The sequence below is a fragment of the Girardinichthys multiradiatus genome, chromosome 2, assembly GCF_021462225.1.
Source record: "Girardinichthys multiradiatus isolate DD_20200921_A chromosome 2, DD_fGirMul_XY1, whole genome shotgun sequence".
Lineage (NCBI taxonomy): Eukaryota > Metazoa > Chordata > Actinopteri > Cyprinodontiformes > Goodeidae > Girardinichthys > Girardinichthys multiradiatus.
Window position 1 is genome coordinate 26,922,033 of NC_061795.1, and position 20,392 is coordinate 26,942,424.

The 20,392-nt window shown below is 41.9% G+C and overlaps 1 long non-coding RNA gene across 1 annotated transcript; it reads left to right on the plus strand.

Moving 5' to 3' along the window:
• The first annotated feature begins 1,255 nt into the window (after positions 1–1,255).
• LOC124858906 lies at positions 1,256–19,178 on the plus strand. The gene is made up of 3 exons (XR_007035968.1): positions 1,256–1,615; positions 1,728–1,793; positions 18,877–19,178. It is a non-coding gene; the product is annotated as an uncharacterized LOC124858906 (long non-coding RNA).
• Positions 19,179–20,392: the final 1,214 nt, after the last annotated feature.

Consider the following 20,392-nt stretch of genomic DNA (forward strand, 5'->3'; position numbering starts at 1 on the left):
ATGCACATGGTCCTCAAGAATGGTTCGGGTAGTCCTTGGTAGTGACGCGCCCATCTAGCACAAGTATTGGGCCAAGGGAATGCCATGATATGGCAGCCCAAAACATCACTGATCCACCCCCATGCTTCACTCTGGGCATGCAACAGTCTGGGTGGTACGCTTCTTTGGGGCTTCTCCACACCGTAACTCTCCCGGATGTGGGGAAAACAGTAAAGGTGGACTCATCAGAGAACAATACATGTTTCACATTGTCCACAGCCCAAGATTTGCGCTCCTTGCACCATTGAAACTGACGTTTGGCATTGGCATGAGTGACCAAAGGTTTGCCTATAGCAGCCCGGCCGTGTATATTGACCCTGTGGAGCTCCCGACGGACAGTTCTGGTGGAAACAGGAGAGTTGAGGTGCACATTTAATTCTGCCGTGATTTGGGCAGCTGTGGTTTTATGTTTTTTGGATACAAACCGGGTTAGCACCCGAACATCCCTTTCAGACAGCTTCCTCTTGCGTCCACAGTTAATCCTGTTGGATGTGGTTCGTCCTTCTTGGTGGTATGCTGACATTACCCTGGATACCGTGGCTCTTGATACATCACAAAGACTTCCTGTCTTGGTCACAGATGCGCCAGCAAGACGTGCACCAACAATTTGTCCTCTTTTGAACTCTGGTATGTCACCCATAATGTTGTGTGTATTTCAATATTTTGAGCAAAACTGTGCTCTTACCCTGCTAATTGAACCTTCACACTCTGCTCTTACTGGTGCAATGTGCAATCAATGAAGACTGGCTACCAGGCTGGTCCAATTTAGCCATGAAACCTTCCACACTAAAATGACAGGTGTTTCAGTTCCATTGTCCAACCCCTGTATATAATTAGTTAAAAATGTTACTTGGCAACTAGATGAAATTAATAATATAATTTTTTTCAATAACACATTAGATCAGATCTACACTTTCTCTGCTTATGTAAAGCTGTAGGCAAGGTAGAACAACCAAATCCCAGTTTCATTACTTTTGAATGACGCTCATTGGAATTTCAGTGGTAAAAAGGTTTTAATAATTGTGTTCAAAACAAACCTTGCATCTGGTAAAAAAAAAAAAAAACATCTTTTAAACAAGCAGAGAGAAAGTGATGTAAAAGCACAGAGAGCTGGAGAAAGCTTTTGCAAGGAGCAGTGGAAGACATAGTGAGGTTTAAAAAAAATGCCTGTCAGGAAGGACTTTGGGGTTTTAGGGCTGGATCATTTTCTCTCTCTCCCTTCTCATTTTCTGTGGTCTTTTGTGCACAGAAGAAAAATTTAACCCTTTTCTTGGTCCAGTCTGTAGGCAATGTTAGGAATGTTGCCCTTTCTTCCTTGATGAAATATACCAAACACACCTGCTAAGAATTTGTTTTCTATGTTTTCAGCAAAGTCTTTTGGTTATAATCCTGTCTAGAATGTGCTACATCCCATATTTATTATGAGATATTTTTTTTATCAGTTTGTTCCGTAGCTGTGCCAAGCACAGAAACGTTCCAATTACTCAAGCTGATAAAATAGTGGGAACCAGCATCACGCCCTGAAACATTAGTCTGTCCTCCATAAACGAAGGTCCTGAAGCCTAAAGAATGCATGGTAGGATGGAGGGAAAAATGCACTTAAACCTTTTTAAATGTTTTCTTTAGCTTTCTTCTTTTTGTTCAACCTGTTGTGTTTTTTAATATGGGCAATACGACTTACTACCCAGGACAGCGCAGCCTGTGGAGCGGCACAAGAACTCTGGAACAATCCGAATCTCAGCTTCTGATTCCAGGTAAATAAAGGGCTATTTCAGTGTTTTATTGTTTTTTTTTTCCAAGAAATCTAAATTGTATTTGAATCAGGTCTTGCTTAAAATCAAAATTATGGCACTGATAAAACAAAGTGATTAAACAGAATTTAAGGAATAAATTTGGGTGAATAATTTGCTGACATTTTATTTAGGTGGATTTAAATCTGTGAATTTAACAGCTAAAAGTCACTTAAATAATTACGTTAAATTCCAAACAGTATTTTAAACATAAATAAAAAAAGAAGAACTATTTTGGGAGTTAGATATAAAATGTTCTAAAATAGTGCTAAATGTTTGAAATCTAACAACTACTGCTAAAATGTGCCAATCATGGGCAAAGACTGCTTTAGAAGAATCTTAATTAGCCAGCTAGTTTGATTTTAGCATTAGCACTGTTGTGTAGTTAAAATAGAACTAAATCTGATGTAAAAGCATAACCCCACACCCAGACAAATGTTGAAAATTCCACCAAAGTGGGCATTGCCAAGAGACACTGGGGGGCAATGCCAAGTGTAGGGATGAGTGGAGGGGGTTAAAAGAAGTGTGCAAAAAGAAGTTAATTTGGGATTCAGATCATCTTTAATTTGACATATTGAAACATGGAGAATGACCACAGTGAGGCTGGTAGTTACACCACGGATCGGTCTTTTAAGGTGGAGGGTTTTTCACCCCTCTCAACACTGGATGTTGAGGGAGGCTTTGTGGAGGCCAGCGTGCCTGAACTTTATTTCTTCAAGCCACTGGTTTAAGAAGCTAAATTTACAAAACAACTGTAAAGTTAATTACAATGAAATTTGATATGACTAAATAATCTATGTATCTAAATTAAAATGCTGGGATAACTAAGAGGTAATAAATTGCAAACTTGAAAAACGCTATTAATCTGTGCTTGCAAGGCTTGCAATTACAACTCCTGACTCGCTACAGGGGCGTGTGTCTGAGTGAGGTGATTTTATACCTGAACGCAGGGCTCTGATGTAGACATGTACCAAGCTGTACCATTTGAACCAATAGGAAAATTTTACTGCAGTAGCCACTGTTCAATCCAAAGAGGTCAGCACTAAGACGGTTTTAGGTCAAATATTGCAGCATTAAACAAGTTTACACAAAAATTAAAACATTTGCACAGTAACAATGATAGCGCCCTTAAGGCCCAATTTATGCAGTTTATCTGCAAGAATAGTAATAGACAACCCAAGGCAGCATTCATGTCAGAATTTTTACAAGTGCGTTTTAGAAGTATTTTAAATATTTACTATTCAGCATGGATCTTAAAACACTGACTTTATGAATGAAACAACTATTACTATTATCCAGGAATCCTCAAGTTAAGCACTTTGTGTTCCAATTTAAAGCTTTCAATGCATCCATGGTAACCCCCTTAAACAGTGTTGGCAGAAGATGTTCTTAAAAAGGCAGAGGAGCAGAAACTCTGTGGGATACAGCAGTAAATTACAGCATGGTTTAGCAGACGTGAGTGAGGTCATTGTATCTGCGAATGCCTGTTGTTAAAGCATATTTACATACCACTGTTCTGTGTGCTGTAAGACACAGGGCTTCCTAACATAAACCTGGGACACAGCAACTGATGGATTTAAGAGGCCTTTCCTTTGCTCTTGAACACTATGACTATTTTAGGTCATCAGCAGGATTCTTCCATTATATCAATGCTGCATCATATCCAGTGTCAAGCTCTGGTTTAATGGGAATAGTAAACAGAGCATGGAGAAGAGGACTCTTGTTATTTTATTGCTTGGAAATAGTTATTGTCTTGTCTATTGAAGAGGTTACAGAAATATTGCTTTGAATAGTTTTAATATTTATTATCATATTAAGTTTGTGGCTAATATTTGGTAAAGACTCAGTTAAACTGGTTTTTAGACTTTTTTTCCACTTGGTTCATAAATTGTAAATTCCTTTACAGCCACAAAATTGCCACAATACAGAAAGTATGTTATATGAGGTCTTCTTGAAGTTGATTCTTCCATTTCTAAATGCTAACAGGTAAAAGCTACTGGTATGTGTGGTGTAGAAATGTTAGTTGCAGAAACCCTCTTCTTCTGAGTGACAATGTTTGCCGTCTATTTCCCCACATGACAGCGCAGCAGCTCCTTCAGTCATCATGTAAAGAAGGCACAGTATTTCTCAGTCAGCAGTGACAGCACGGCTATATTGGGACCGAGCTGAGACTTAAAACTTGTGTGCTAATTTTGGACAACTCCACAAGTAACATAAGGTATATTAATTAAATCTAATCCGCAAAACGCAGTCATACAAAGTCATGTTCTTTCTTGGCAACTTGCTCTGATTTTTCTTTTTTTTGTTTTCTTTTGTTCATGGTTGAAAAAGGGCCAAGAACTTGTTGTACAATAGAGGAACTGATTGTCCTAGATCGTTTTGCCAAACTGAACTTATATGAATGTTCTCATTAGATATTAGCTCCCTAGAATGAGATTAAGCAACCATTCAATCAAACCCTTCTGTTGTAATAAGGAAATTTTCCTTTAAACACGTTAAGTGTCAGGCAGAGAAGAAAATATTTGGCTCCTTTTCCTCTCTCAGTCCAGTAGCCTCCCCGCCCAGCATTAAAGCTGAATAAACACTCTCACTTTCTCACGTACAGTTTTTTTTTTATCAACACCAGCACCAGATTTAATAAGATAATTCAAAGTATGGACAACTAAAATAAATATTCACAGTGACTTTGTTCATTTTCTTGTCATTTTTGCTTTCACTTGTAGGTTTATTGCTTAGAAATTTCCTTGGATTTCAGATTGTTTTGATGGCTACGGTTCTGAAAATGAGGATGAACTTCAGAGAAATGGAAATTTGAGATATGTGAAGTAAAGGCAGACAAATATTTATTAGTTCCATATGGAGTTATGAATGAGGTGGAATGTAATCATTACCATCTTTGGTTGAGTTTCATTAAATGTTGCAAACTCTCCCATTTATGTTTTCAAAAAAAAGATTAATATTTAAAACCCTTCAGTTTAACAAGTGTCAGAAACACAAAGACACCTTTAGCCGATTAGTGGTCAATACTCAAAAAAGTTAAAACGTAGTTCAATTTACAACACAAACTGGTCCAGTTTGTACCTAGTTAATTAGAATTCAACTCTGTCCAAACTCAGATCAAATCTATTAATTTATTCCCGTACAATCCAGTCATTTACTTGAATTAAGGTCCAATTACATGCCATCCCATTTAATCCTATTTAACTGAGGAAGGAGAAAGGTACATTTTGCAGTTTTTCAATAAAAAAAAAAAAAACATCAAAGTATGGAGTGCATTTTTTCAGCCCTCTTTACTATGATACCCCAAAGGAAAATTTGGTGTGACCAATTGACTTCAGAGATTAGCTAATTAGTAAATAGAGTCCACCTGTATCATTGGCGATTGCTCTAAGACTGCAAGGGAAGCTCAGCTTCCCCTAAAATGTCAAGAAATAAGTGATCAAATATATACTGTTGTGAACATGTCATTGACTAAATATTTGCTACAACGCGCTCAACTTTTGTTCAGAATCAGCTTCTTATCACTGGTAACGATACGTCTTTCCTCTCACTCATTCCCGCAGCTTCACAGTGCTTTAAACAGTGAGCTCAATAGCGAAGCAAAAGGCTGGGCTTTGTCCCGCCCATCGGACGCTCAGGGTCTCTGGAGATCTATGGGGCAGTGGGCTGGTCTCGGCTGGCCCAGACGATCAGATTCTGAATGATGATTGGATGATCTGTCTGAGGCTGAATCCCTTTTTGATTGACAGTGAAATGAGCGAATCAGCGATCTTGAAATTGAGCTTCCCCTCCTTGAAAGACTAGCATCCGCCACTGACCTGTACAGGTCCTTCTCAAAATATTAGCATATTGTGATAAAGTTCATTATTTTCCATAATGTTATGATGAAAATGTAACATTCATATATTTTAGATTCATTGCACACTAACTGAAATATTTCAGGTCTTTTATTGTCTTATTACGGATGATTTTGGCATACAGCTCATGAAAACCCAAAATTCCTATCTCACAAAATTAGCATATTATTAAAAGGGTCTCTAAACGAGCTATGAACCTAATCATCTGAATCAACGAGTTAACTCTAAACACCTGTAAAAGATTCCTGAGGCCTTTAAAACTCCCAGCCTGGTTCATCACTCAAAACCCCAATCATGGGTAAGACTGCCAACCTGACTGCTGTCCAGAAGGCCACTATTGACACCCTCAAGCAAGAAGGTAAGACACAGAAAGAAATTTCTGAATGAATAGGCTGTTCCCAGAGTGCTGTATCAAGGCACCTCAGTGGGAAGTCTGTGGGAAGGAAAAAGTGTGGCAGAAAACGCTGCACAACGAGAAGAGGTGACCGGACCCTGAGGAAGATTGTGGAGAAGGGCCGATTCCAGACCTTGGGGGACCTGCGGAAGCAGTGGACTGAGTCTGGAGTAGAAACATCCAGAGCCACCGTGCACAGGCGTGTGCAGGAAATGGGCTACAGGTGCCGCATTCCCCAGGTCAAGCCACTTTTGAACCAGAAACAGCGGCAGAAGCATCTGACCTGGGCTACAGAGAAGCAGCACTGGACTGTTGCTCAGTGGTCCAAAGTACTTTTTTTCGGATGAAAGCAAATTCTGGTTGACGTTTTTTGTATTAAAAACACTTTTCTTTTATTGGTCGGATGAAATATGCTAATTTTGTGAGATAGGAATTTTGGGTTTTCATGAGTTGTATGCCAAAATCATCCGTAATAAGACAATAAAAGACCTGAAATATTTCAGTTAGTGTGCAATGAATCTAAAATGTATGAATGTTAAATTTTCATCATGACATTATGGAAAATAATGAACTTTATCACAATATGCTAATATTTTGAGAAGGACCTGTATATATCTACATCTTAGTACTGTAAATATGCATGCAGTTGTTCTGTCAAGGTTTCAGAGACTTGTTAGAAAATATTAGTGAACAACCAGCATCATGAAGCCAAAGGAACGCAGTAGACAGGTCAGGGATAAAGTTGTGGAGAAGTTTAAATCAGAGTCAGGTCATAAAACAATATAGTTTGAACATTGGAGCTCTGTTCAATACACCATGTGAATCTGAGAAAGTATGCAACACAACTGCAGTCCTACTAAGACATGTCCATCAAACTAAATTGACAGACTGACAACATGAGCATTAAACAAAGAAGCAACTGAGGCACCTATAGTGACTCTGGAGGGGCTGCAGAGATTCACTCAGGTGGAAGAATCTGTCAACATGACACTATTATTTTTTGACTTTGAAAATTTGAAATTTATGGAAGAGTAGCATGCATGTGAACCGTGATTGACAGAAAACTCACTGGTCATTACACTGAACACTGTTTCTACAGTAAAAGCTAGTGGTGGCAGCATCATGTTGTGGAACCTGTACTTGTACTCGTCGTCTTCCGCTTCATCCGAGGCATGTCAACCATGACAGCCCCGCAACATCCAGAGACTTGAATTTCTCAGGGCGGATCTCATCCACCCCGAAGCCCTGCCACCATGGAGCTTTTAAGCCACCTTGGTGACCTCAGCCTGGGTGATGAAAGAGTCCAACCCCGAGTCCCCAGCCTCTGCTTCCACCAGGGAATGCGTGACAGCAGGATTGAGGAGATCCTCAAAGTACTCCTTCCACCGCCCGATAATGTCCCCAGTCAAGGTCAGCAGCTCCCCACCCCATTGTAAACAGTGTTAGCGAAGCACTGCTTCCCCCTCCTAAGGCGCCGGACGGTTTGGCAGAATCGCCTCGAGGCCAACCGGTTGTCCTTCTCCATGGCCTCACCGAACTCTTCTCAGGCCCAGGTTTTTCCTCTGCCACAGCCTGGGCCGCGGCACGCTTGGCCTCATGGTACCCATCAGCTCCCTCAGGAGTCCCACAAGCCAACCACAGCCGACAGGACTCCTTCTTCAGCTTGACAGCATCCCTTACTGCCGTTGTCCACCACTGGGTTCGGGGATTTCCGCCACGACAGGCACCGCAGACCTTACGGGCGCAGCTACGAGCAGCAGCATCGACAATAGATGCGGAGAACATGGTCCACTAGGATTCTATGTCTCCAACATCCCCCGGAATATGGTCAAAGCTCTCGGTGGTAGTTGAATACATCCCTGGCTGAGGGCCCAGCCAGACGATCCCAGCAGACCCTCACTATGCGCTTGAGCCTGCCAAGTCTGTCCGGCTTTCTCCTCTTCCAGCGGGTCCAATTCACCACCAGGTGGTGATCAGAGGACAGCTCAGCCCTCTCTTTACCCGAGTGTCCAAAACATGCGGCCGAAGGTCTGACGACACGACAAAAAAGTCGACCATCGACCTCCTGTCTAGGTTGTCCTGGTGCCAAGTGCACTGATGAACACCCTTAAGCTTGAACATGGTGCTCATTATGGACAGAAATCCAATAACACTCGGATTCAGTTCGGGGAGGCCATTCCTCCTGATCACGCCTCTCCAGGTGTCACTGGTGACACCTGGAGAGGCGTGTGACCGTCAGAGACCTCTCCCCAACCCGAAGACACAGGGATGCGACCCTTTCATCCACTGGGGTAAACCCCAACATGAGACGACTGAGCTGGGGGGCAACAAGCAAACACACCCCAGCCCGCTGCCTCTCCCCACGGGCCACTCCAGAGTAGAAGAGAGTCCAGACCCTCTCGAGGAGATGGGTTCCAGAGCCCATGCTGTGCAAGGAGGTGAGCCCGACTATTTCTAGTCGATATCTCTCAACCTCCCGCACAAGCTCAGGCTCTTTTCCCCCCAGCAAGGTGACATTCCACGTCCCCAGAGCCAGCCTAAGCATCCGGAGATCAGGCCGCCGAGGTCTCCACCTTCGTCCGCTGCCCAGTCCTTTTTGCGCCGATCCCTCAAGGTTCCCCCTGCAGGGGTGGGCCCACTAGGGGATGGCCTCGCATCTCTCGTTCTGGCTTGGCCCGGCCGGATTCCACAAGGAACACCACAGCCTCTCCAATGAGGTGCTCTCGAATGAGCTCCAGGATGGGACCTCAGCTCTGCTGTACCGGGTGATGTCACGTGCCTCGATTGTATGGTCCTCATGAAGGTGTCTTGAACCGCTCTTTGTCTGACCGCTCACCCAGTGCCTGTTTGCCATGGGAGACCCTACCAGGGGCATTTAAGCCCCAGACAACATAGCCTCTAGGATCATTCGAGCACTCAAACCCCTCTACCACGTTAAGGTGGCAGGCAGTTCAAGGAGGGGGTGTTGTGGAACGTTTTCTCTTTTAAAAGAAGAAAGCGTTCTACAACTTGATGCTGATTTGTGGAATGTGTCTCTGTATTTGTGTTTCCCCTGTAGTGGACTGAGGATCTTTCACCCAGGGAATTCTGGGATACGTCCCAGCCTCTGGTAACTTTGAACAGGATTAAACTACCATTATGGCTAAGATAAGACATGTTCAAAAACACCAAAAACACCACTGCTCTTTATGAACACGAGGTAACTTTGACATCTGTGAAGGCATTATTAATGCTGGACAATAAAAATGACCTGCTATTCAAATACATTTTGTTTTCAGGAAGGACTAAACCTTTATGGTTTTTGAATTGTTGCAGCTCTGGTTGGGCATACATTTGTAATATATTTTATGCAATTTCATCTCAGGCTTTATATTCTTATCAGATGTTCCTGCTCAGTTCCTTGGTTTGTGTCTGTTAGTCTTGTGTTCTGTTCTCGCAGCAGGGTCATACTTGATATTCTGCCTTCCTGGTTTGTTTCAAGTCATTTACTCCACCTCAGTGTATCATAGTGGGTGATTTTCACTTCTTCCCTGTCAAATCCCAATTTTTATTAGTTATTCTGTCAGTTGTGAACACAGTAAAAGAACTGTTGGTGCAGGAACTCATTTATCAAGCAAAGTGGGAAAAAAGCCCTTTTAAGTATAGCAATACATCTATGCAGTTCCTAAGAATGGATAAATATTAAGAAATTATGAAGTGTATTGGAAAAAATGTTGTAACATCTATTTATAAAAAGCACGTTTGCAAATGCTTAAATATTTGCTTATAATGAAGTAAATCTACATTTTTAAAAAAGCCAGGTTTTTTTTCAAGTTTACTTCACGCATTTCAACTTTTATTAAAAATTTTAAACTTACAATTCATCCGTTGCCGGTGCTTTATTCCATCTTTTAATGTGTCTTCATGATGACATAATTACCCCCACCATATAGTATATAGACCTTCAAGGCTCCATAACTAGAACTAGCCAGACCACACCAGATGGTTGTCTATTTTTTTTCTCTCTTCAGTCTGCTCAGTTACTTTATGACAGACTTTCCACAACTGTTTCATCTAGATCCCAAGCTAAGCAGCAAGTCTTAGTCTAAGGGTAACCGTCATGGGGTTTGATCAAACACGGGGGCTACACACAGGCTTTGCTTTAAGAATGCAGGTGTTGCAGAGCTGCGGGTTCCTGTGGCATTCCTCACCGCTGAGAGACCACTGTGACCCAGTTGCAGTGAACACAGGCTGCTGGCTTTCAAACAGCCACCCAGAACCACACTGGAATGTCTCATCATGAGAGTCTCAAATTAACTTCACATTATGGCTTTCTCTTGGCCAAGCATTGCTCAGTTAAAGGTGTGGGACCCATAAACAAAATGCGGTTCTCTGCTATGTATGAAAGGAAATGTTACGTTTTAATGAAAGATAATCAGTTTAATAAAGTAATCCTCCATTGTCCTCCTTTCCATAGTTTCATTTCTTTGTGCCACACAGCTCTGACAGCCTATAACCAGGAGAACAGAAGCTGAACTGGACATGCATACCAAGAAGTTTTATAGCCCCAAGGAATGGAAAAAAATATTAAGTGGCCTTTGACTTTGGACCTCACAAAAAGCCTCCACAAGTTAGCTGTCTTCTCTGTCAACAGTACTCAGCCTTGCTTACGCCAGAGAGCCCATATAAGGATAAACATACAGGACTATGAAATAGTAGTTGCTCCATTTTATTCATTTTTTGTCACACATCTGTCCTTTAGCTCATCAGGCAAATATTGACATCAGATAAAGATAACCTGAGTAAATACAAAATGCAGTTACTAAGGGTAAAAGTTGTGAAAAGGTATTTCCTGCCTTTGCTAAAACAAACTGTCATTAAACAGTTTTATTGGTTAAGTTTCACTAACCACACCCAGGCCTGATTGCTGCCTGGTCTGTAGAATCAGGAATGCACTGAAATAGAACCTGTCTCACAACATGAAGTAGGCCAAAGATCTCAAAAACCAACACATTAGACCCAATCAAAAGATATTTAAGACCTCATGAGAAACTACATTGTGGGAAATTACCTGTCGAGAAAGTGCAGTGAACCAAAGTGAGAGCCATTATCCACCAATTGAGAAAACCCGGGACAGTGGTGAGCCTTCCCAAGATTGGCTCACGTAACAGAATTACTTAAAGAGCACATTGATGACTCATCCAGAAAGTAAAAAATAAACCCAGAACAACATAAAAAGAGCTGCAGCCCTCATTTGTATCAGTTAGGATCTGTGTTTATGATGGCAAAAATGGAGTTCCAAGTCTAAAATCTCTGCTGACCAAAAACAACGCAAAACCTCGTCTGAACTGACAAGACAGAAGTAGAACTTCTTGGATGCTTTGCTTCCCATTCCATCTGTTGTAAAACTATCCCCAAACCAGATCTACCCCGGCACTTCAACAAAAATCCTGTCCATAAAAGTTATGAACAGGAACGGTGACAAAGGGCAGCCCTGCTGAAGTCCAACATGCACCGGGAACAGGTCCGACTTAGTGCCGGCAATGCGGACCAAACTCCTTCTCCGCTTGTACAGAGACCGGATGGCACCTAATAAAGGGCCCCCGATTCCATACTCCTGGAGCAATCCCCACAGGGCATCACGAGGGACACAGTCGAATGTTTTCTCCAGGTTCACAAAACACATGTGGACCGGTTGGGAAACTCCCATGAACCCTCGAGTACCCTGTAGAGGGTATAGAGCTGGTCCAGTGTTCCACGGCCGGGACAAATACCACACTGCTCCTCCTGAAGCCGAGGTTTGACTATCGGCCAGACTCTCATCTCCAATACCCTGGCGTAGGCCTTACCAGGGAGGCTGAGGAGTGTGATCCCCTATAGTTGGAATACACCCTCCGGTCACCCTTCGTATGAAGAGGGACCGCCACCCCAGACTGCCAGTCCAGAGGCACTGTCCCTGACTTCCACGCAATGTTGAAGAGGCGTGTCAACCATGACAGCCCCACAACATCCAGAGACTTGAGGTACTCAGGGTGGATCTCATCCACCCCCCGAAGCCCTGCCACCGTGGAGCTTTTTAACCACCTCGGTGACTTCACCTGGGTGATGAAAGAGTTTAACCCCGAGTCCCCAGCCTCTATTTCCACTAGGGAATGTGTGATGGCAGGATTGAGGAGATCCTCGAAGTACTCCTTCCATCACCCGATAATGTCCCCAGTCGAGGTCAGCAGCCTCCCACGCCCACTGTAAACATTGTTGGCGAAGCACTGCTTCCCCCTCCTGAGGCGCCGGACGGTTTGCCAGTATCGCTTCGAGGCCAACCAGTAGTCCTTCTCAATGGCCTCACCGAACTCCTCCCAGGCCTGAGTTTTTGCCTCTGCCACAGCCCAGGCCGCGGCACGCTTGGCCTCACGGTACCTGTCAGCCGCCTTAGGAGTCCCACAAGCCAACCACAGCGTATATGACTCCTTCTTCAGCTTGACAGCGTCCCTTACTGCCGGTGTCCAACGTCGGGTTTGGGGATTGCCGCCACGACAGGCACCGCAGACCTTATGGCCACAGCTACGGGCAGCAGCATCAACAATAGATCCAGAGAAAATGGTCCACTCGGACTCTATGTCTCCAACATCCCCCGGAATCTGGTCAAAGATCAAAGATCTCCCGGAGGTGGGAGTTGAATACATCCCTGGCCAGGGGCTCCACCAGACGTTCCCAGCAGACCTTCACTATACGCTTTGGCCTGCCAAGTCTGTCCGGCTCTCTCCTCCTCCAGCGGATCCAACTCACCACCAGGTGGTGACCAGTGGACAGCTCAGCCCCTCTCTTTACCTGTGTCCAAAACATGCAGCCAAAGGTCTGATGATACGACAACAAAGTCGATCATTGACCTCCTGCCTAGGGTGTCCTTGTGCCAAGTGCACTGATTGACACCTTATGTTTGAACATGGTGTTCATTATGGACAATCCGTGACTAGCACAGAAGTCCAATAACAAAACACCACTCTGATTCAGATCGGGGAGGCCATTCCTCCCGATCACGCCTCTCCAGGTGTCACTGTCGTTTCCTACGTGGGCGTTGAAGTCCCCCAGCAGAATAATGGAGTCCCTGGGAGGGGCACTATCCAGCTTCCCGGACAGGGACGCCAAAAAGGCCAGGTACTCCGCACTACTGCTCAGTAAGCCGAAACGACAGTCAAAGACCTGTCCCCAACCCGAAGGTGCAGGGATGCGACCCTCTCATCCACTGGGGTAAACCCCAACATGAGACGGCTGAGCTAGGGGGCAACAAGCAAACCCACCCCAGCCCGCCGCCTTTCCCCGTGGGCCACTCCTGAGTAGAAGATGGTCCAGCCCTTCTCGAGGAGATGGGTTCCAGAGCCCACGCTGTGCGTGGAGGCGAGCCAGACTATTTCTAGTCGGTCTCTCTCGACCTCCGCACAAGCTCAGGCTCCTTTCCCCCCAGCGAGATGACATCCTGAGTTCAGGACATATGCTTAAGCACATAAATGAAGATTTTGGAGTGGCCTAGTTAAAGTCTTAAATCTGATTGAGAAACAGTGGCATGGCTTTAAATGGGCCGTGTTTGAATGTCCAATGTGGCAGAATCACAACAACTCTACAAAGATGAGTTAGCCAAAATGTGTACACAGTGATGTATACATTTTGTCTCATTGTCAGTTACCAGAAATGCTAAATGGCAGTTGTTGTTGCCAAGGGTGGCACAATCAGTAATTAGTTTAGGGGGTTATTACTTTTTTAGGGTAAAAAGAAGGTTGTAGCTTTTTTCATTGAATATTTTAAATCATCATTTCTCACAGATTAAAGTGTGAGAAATAAACAAAACCAGAAAACGCAAACACTATTCTCAGCATTGTTCAAAAGATGTTTTCTCTGATTGCAAGCATGGAAACGTCTGAGCCTTTAACATACAGTGCAAAGAACTAAATACAAATATTGTAAGGGACATGTTCAAGATGCAGGGCAGTCCTGAGCTGAGATATTAGATTAGTAAGACTGTTAGCACATGTGTGGGAGAGGATATCCACAGGCCCAAAGGACAGGACAGTAAGCTTTTATGTCAACGATGAGTCGTGATCCCTTCAGGAGGAATTTCTCTTCTCCTTATCTAGAAGTAGGAGTTTGAGCTCCCTGTAAACAACCATTAACTGTACTTCCCGTTAGACTTCCCTCGATAAGTACAAATATGTGTAAATGTTGGGCTTGTAAGACAGAGAGTAGCACAGATTGACATTTTCTGCTTCAATATTCATGCTTTGACCTGTCTAGCCTTTTGAGAATTTAATTTTACACAGGGATTGTTCGTTGGCATCCCACTTAAGTGTGAAATGAATCATGCTGCCGTAGGAGAATCTCTTGCACAGTCCATTAAGTATTTCTCTGTGTCCCATTTCTGGCTTTTCTGAGAATCTTTACAATCTTAAGGATGACAGATCCTTTCGTTTGACAGCAGCTATTTGTTCTGCACCATAATCTTGGTCCTGGAAGAAAGCTACTCATCTTTGGAGCACCTGCAGCTGCAGTTGTTGACCTTCGTGCCTGAGGAATTTGGGTGAAATTGTTAAGATTCAGTCCAGAGAAAATTATTATGATCAGCTAAGTTTCCATTAGCCAGACAGGAAGTTTAATGGAATTGCAACAGAGAAAAGAACAGTTCTGTATGATTTACTCCCTTAGTGACAGATTTAGGACTGCACATTAGGCTAGGAGTCAAAATGTTACAACCTTATTGCAACTATCTATAAAGCAAAATACTGTTTCTGACTTTATGCCCTTGTTGCACTTCAGTATCTTCTTGCCCTCCCAACTACACAACCCTTACTGCTACCAGTATATACAGTATATCGAGGGAACATTACTGTAAATAAACCCACCGTCAGTAGGTCGTCAGTTTGGGTCAGATTACAGTTTAGGTTGCACAAATCCTGAGGCCCCCCTCTAAGTTTTTGATCATTCCCCTGCATGGACCTATCTAATCGCATGGGTACAATCCTAAAGAGCCAAGAGGTTCTCTCTAAATATAAACCCGGACGTTGTCGGCAGAAATCTACTCAACAAGAAGTCTGCCTGCGCTTCTCAGAGTTTCACGGCTCTGCCCCCAGCATGAGGAGACAGCTGCCCCTAAAATGTCCATGCACTGTGTCAATTGCAGTTAATATTGTATGTGCAATGTATGGGAACACTGAAATGCAAATGATTTGACAATGGATTGATGTTATCCTGGAAGAAAGTTTCCATTGATCGATATAGATATTAAGGCTTACAGATAATCTCCATGAGTACAAATTTAATGTCTTTTCGAAAGGTCCTTTCTTTCTCATATCCTCTCAGAGCAGAAACAGGATGCACCATGTGTCTCAGGGGTTTTCTATTTTATCTTGAAAGAGACAGCACCTTGCAGAAGTATTCATACAAATTTTTTTTTGACAACCAGAAACTGCAGTGTATTTTAGTGGAATTTTATTTGGCAGACCAACATAGGATATTGTGCAAAATTGATATATGGTTTTCAAAAAATGTTTAACAACAAAAATCTGAAAAGTGTGGGATACATCATTCATCCCCAATTTACTACTCCCACTGTTGGGACCCAGCCATGGTTACAACACGAAAGTCTGGTACGAGCTTTTCTGGAACTTTCAAAATAAATCGCATTGACCCACTTCCAGCTCTGTCAGGAAAAAGGGGCAACAGCGGACTTCCCGTGACGTCACTGTCAAAATAAAAGCACCGCTCTTGCTACATCCTGTCTCTTCGACGCGGGTCCCCAGGGGTCTGGACAGAGAGACACAGCGTGCTAATGTCTCTTTGCTGGCAAACAGACATAACTCTTCAAACTGGATCCAAGAGTGTCATACGATCACGCGATCATATACACTAAGTTAAGTAGGAATGAATTGCTGTTTGTGTATCCGGTATTCATTCATGAACGGGGGTAATTAAGGTACAAGCGTGGCTTGACTTTTCTCTCTGAGGTCTACAGAAGCAAACTGTGTTATAGAGAGTTTCCAGCAGAGACCCTGTCTCTACAACGCAGTGGAGCAGTTTTCCCGGTCTGAAGGAAGGACAACGGGACCGCATCACCGTGGTTACAGCTGTAACGTGCAGTTTGGCCGGCCGACAGAGCGAGCCGCCCCTCCCCACAGCTACGGAGGTTAGCTGCGAGCTAACCCTTTTGTCCACTGTGGATGTTTTCTTCAAACTTCGTCACCCTGGACAGCTTTTCCTCAGCACGGTTCACCTGAGAGGTTAGGTTTGGGCAGAGAGAGAGAAGTAGTTTAGAAGGAAATAATCTAAACATTTTTGCGTTTTATGAAGTTTGGTTTTGTTTGTGTTGAAACTCCGCTATCAGATTATCTGCTCAACACATGTGCTCAGTTTGTGTTCTGTGTTTGTTTTCAAAGTTAAGAAACTTTATTTAAAGGGTGATTTTAAACACAAAATGTTGGCCATAATGTGCTGTCCATGCTTATGCATTTTAACCCCTTTTATTTGTGGTACTTTAAAGGTATATGTGGGATTCTGATAAACTATGCGCTTCTTTTGTTAGCTCCAACCGCTAACAGCTAAGAACACGTGCTGGCCTACTAAAGATCATTTACCCAAAAAGCTTGTTGGTTTTCAATCCAGTAAAATATTATTTCCCTAAACGCCATTAAGCCCATTTCTCCAGAAAGATTTGGTTCTTACTCAAAATAATATTTCTTTAAATATTATTTTACTAAATAAAGGCAGCTAATTAAACACCGTTGAGAATTGGTCATCCAGAAGGTTGGTTTTATTCAGCAAATCATTCTTAAAATATTATTTTATTAAAATAATATTTTATCTGATCTTGCATTGTGAATGGCTGTCTAAAGCTATACAAATTGTTGCCTAAGTTAGTTCCAAGACTAACTTAACTTCACCCAGATTCTTCAAGATAATCCTTGTTTCTCAAACATAAACATTGCATGGTAATGTTGCATCACTCTTTTGGTCATGGTTTCAATCATCTTTAATCAACTTGTTTATATTGTACATAGTCCATTAGTCTTCCTTATTTTTTTAATTCTACTTGGTAGTTTAGTTGGATTGTTTTAGCATAGTAAAGAGTTTGTTGATTGAAATATGTTTGACTTTGAGTTGACTTATTTTTGTTAAATTCTTGTATTTTAAGAAATTGTGTGAATTCATTCCATGTGTGTGCAGAGTTTTGCTGTTCAATAATGCCAGAGCTTGGCTCATCCCCTTCAATTTTGTCCTAATGCCACCGCCTTATTGGGCTGGTATTCACAGGACAACCCTTAACAGACCAAAATATGATTTAATAATTATTAAAGTATTAATATTAAATAACATATTCATAATTACAACACCGCCAAATAAATGTCCTGTGCCAGATTGTCTCAAGATGTTATCTAATGAGCAAGAGAGTCCAGTTGTGTGTAATTTAATATTAGTATAAATACAATTAGTATGAATTCAGCTCTTCTGTGAAGGCCTCAGATTTGTCTTAGAGAACATTAGTGAACAAACTGCAAAATGAAGACCAATGAACACAACAGTCAGCTCTGGAATATAGTTGTGAAGAAGTGTATAGCAGAGTTAGGTTATTAAACAATATCCCAATCTGTGAACACGGATCACAGTTTAGTTCATCTAAAAATGGAAGGAGTACTGCAGAGCACCCAACAGACCAAGACATGGTCGTCCACCTAAAGCCAGGCTGGGAAAGGAAATAATAAATTAGAGATGCAATCACTAAGACTATAGTAGCTCTGAAGGAGCCCCAGAGATCCAAAGTTCAGGTGGGAGAATCTGATGACACAAAATCCATTAATCCTGCACTTCACAAATCTTGCCTTTACGGAAGAGTGGGAAGAAGAAAGCCAGTGTTGAAAGGGAAGTTGAAGAATTCCTGTTTACCTGTTTGAAGAAATTGTTCTGGCCAGATGAGACTCAAATCGAACATTTCAGCCTACATACTATGCGTAGAGGAAAACAACACACATTAACCTGAACAGACACAGTGAAACATGGTACTGACAGCATTATACTCTGGTGATGCTTTTCTTCAGTAGGATCAGGAAAGCTGGTCTGAGCTGGTAGGGAGGAGGATGGAGGTAAGTTCAGAAGAATAATACCTGTTTGAGATGGCAGCTTGAGTTTTTTATTTTAAAGAAGGCTGGGCAGGAATTCCAGTTTCTACATGTTCAAAACTGGTAGGGACAATCTCTAAAAGACTGGAGTTGTTACTCCTGTGAAAGGTGGATCTGCAAAGTACTGACTCAGGGGGGCTGAATTCAAATCCAAAATCATGCTTCCTTATGTGCTACTTTGTGTTGGTCTACCATATAACATTTCAATAAAACACAATAACATCTGTGGTTGTATCTACAAAATGTGAGAAAGTTCAAGGGTTGTAAATACATTTGCAATGAACACCGCAGGCTAATACTGTGTTACAGTTATAGTGTTAGAATTAGTGAAGCAGTTTTAAAAGGCAGCAATCTATTGGTTGAAAAGAGAATGTGTTTAACTACTACTGCTGTTATTAAAGTTTAAAAGTTAGCTCAGGATAAAGAAAACTTCTTCCGCCCTTTTGGCCTTTCACATCTATATTGACTCGGTACCACTATAAATACTTTGTGACTTCAGAGTTGTCCTGTAATGTAAGTGATTTTGCATGCCATCATTTCCAATAGCCCATTTTATAAGCATGTTTTCAGTAAAATCATGCACCTTTGAAAAGGTTTACTCATGATAGCATAGTTAAAGTGTATATGAGCTTACCTATTGCTGCACCTGTCTCATTCAGCTGCCGACCCGCTTTGGAAAACTACATCATGATCCGGAGAGATGAAGAAAATTCCAGCATGACAGAGCACCCTGGAGCTGACTGAAAATGCTCAGATCAAGCTGGAAAATGGTCAAAAGTAAAACTGAGAGGAATGACGTGGGATATTCCTTGAGCTGAATTTTCCATTTGTAAATGAACATTATTCCAGAGATTAATGGCTCTCAAATATATCGAGTTTTTCCAAAACAATACAACTGCTGTTAATTTGTAATGGCTCTTTGTTTCAATCCCAGTTTAAATAAAGCAAACTGTAGCTCAAATTCATTGTCATTGTGGAATGCCTTAAAGTGCATGTGAGGCACATTTCTTCTTCCCACAAAATTATAGGTCAAGATATTTTTTTCACTTCAGCAGCAGTGAAAAAGAAACTTCTTTTGAATGTGCCTTGGCTTTTGTAAAGGCACTGAGCCTTAAATACTGAAGGAGTTTAAGCTTTTCTCATACCAGTCAGGATAAAATAACATGAAAGAAAGCAATCTATGACCTCTTTACTTTAACTTTGTTGATTTTTATCAAATTTTCCTAAGGAATGTATCTTGAAAGTACATTTTCAGCAATCTTTGGATATCATTACAAACTATAATGGACCTTGTGCTCTTTTCATTGTGCAAATGTATTCCAGGAACACGCAGCATGGCTCATTTCCATTCTTAAAGTGCCAAGATAAATAAGATCAAGCAGTCTGAATTTTTACTGCATTTTGCCTCAAAGTATGAACATTTTACTGTAAGGAATCCAAAGAGTATATTTGAGCATGATAAAAGGCAACATCTAATTTGTAAAATAAAGTTCAGAAGAGTGTTTTGGATGTATAGTGCTATCAAACCAATTTTAAGATCAAATAAACACAATGTGAGAAAAATGTAGCTTTCAAATTATGATTGTATTTATTTAGTGGAAAAGCTTAGCTCAGTTTTACTATCTACACCCAGGCTTGAAAACTGCTAGACCGGTAAGATCGAGAAATCAACTAAGCAGAACATGAAGTAGGCTAAAATACTGTATGTCAAAAGCCACACATCATGCTCAACTTAAAAATAATTCAAGACCAGCTAAGAAAAATCACTGACATCCATCAGTGAGGAAAGGGTTACAAAGCCATTTGTAAGGTTTTAAGACTCAGGTGAACCAAGGTTAAAGCCATTGTCCTCAAATGAAGCTGCTGGGCTACCAAAATTACTCCAAGGGTAAGTCTACTCATCCAGGAGGTCACAAAGACTCCAAAACATCACCCAACACACTGCAGGCCACACAATTAAGGTTCTTGATTCAAAAATAACAGCCAATTTGTAAAATTGAATCCGTGAATCGATTAGTTCCAATGCAAATTTTACTGTTTACTAAAGAGAACACAAAGACCAAATCTCACATTTATCAAACATCTTTTAGAAAAATGTTCAGTGAAATGACAGCACAAAAGTGGAACTTTTTTGAAGGTGGTCATCCTGTAACATTTGGTGTCATTTTTATGAAA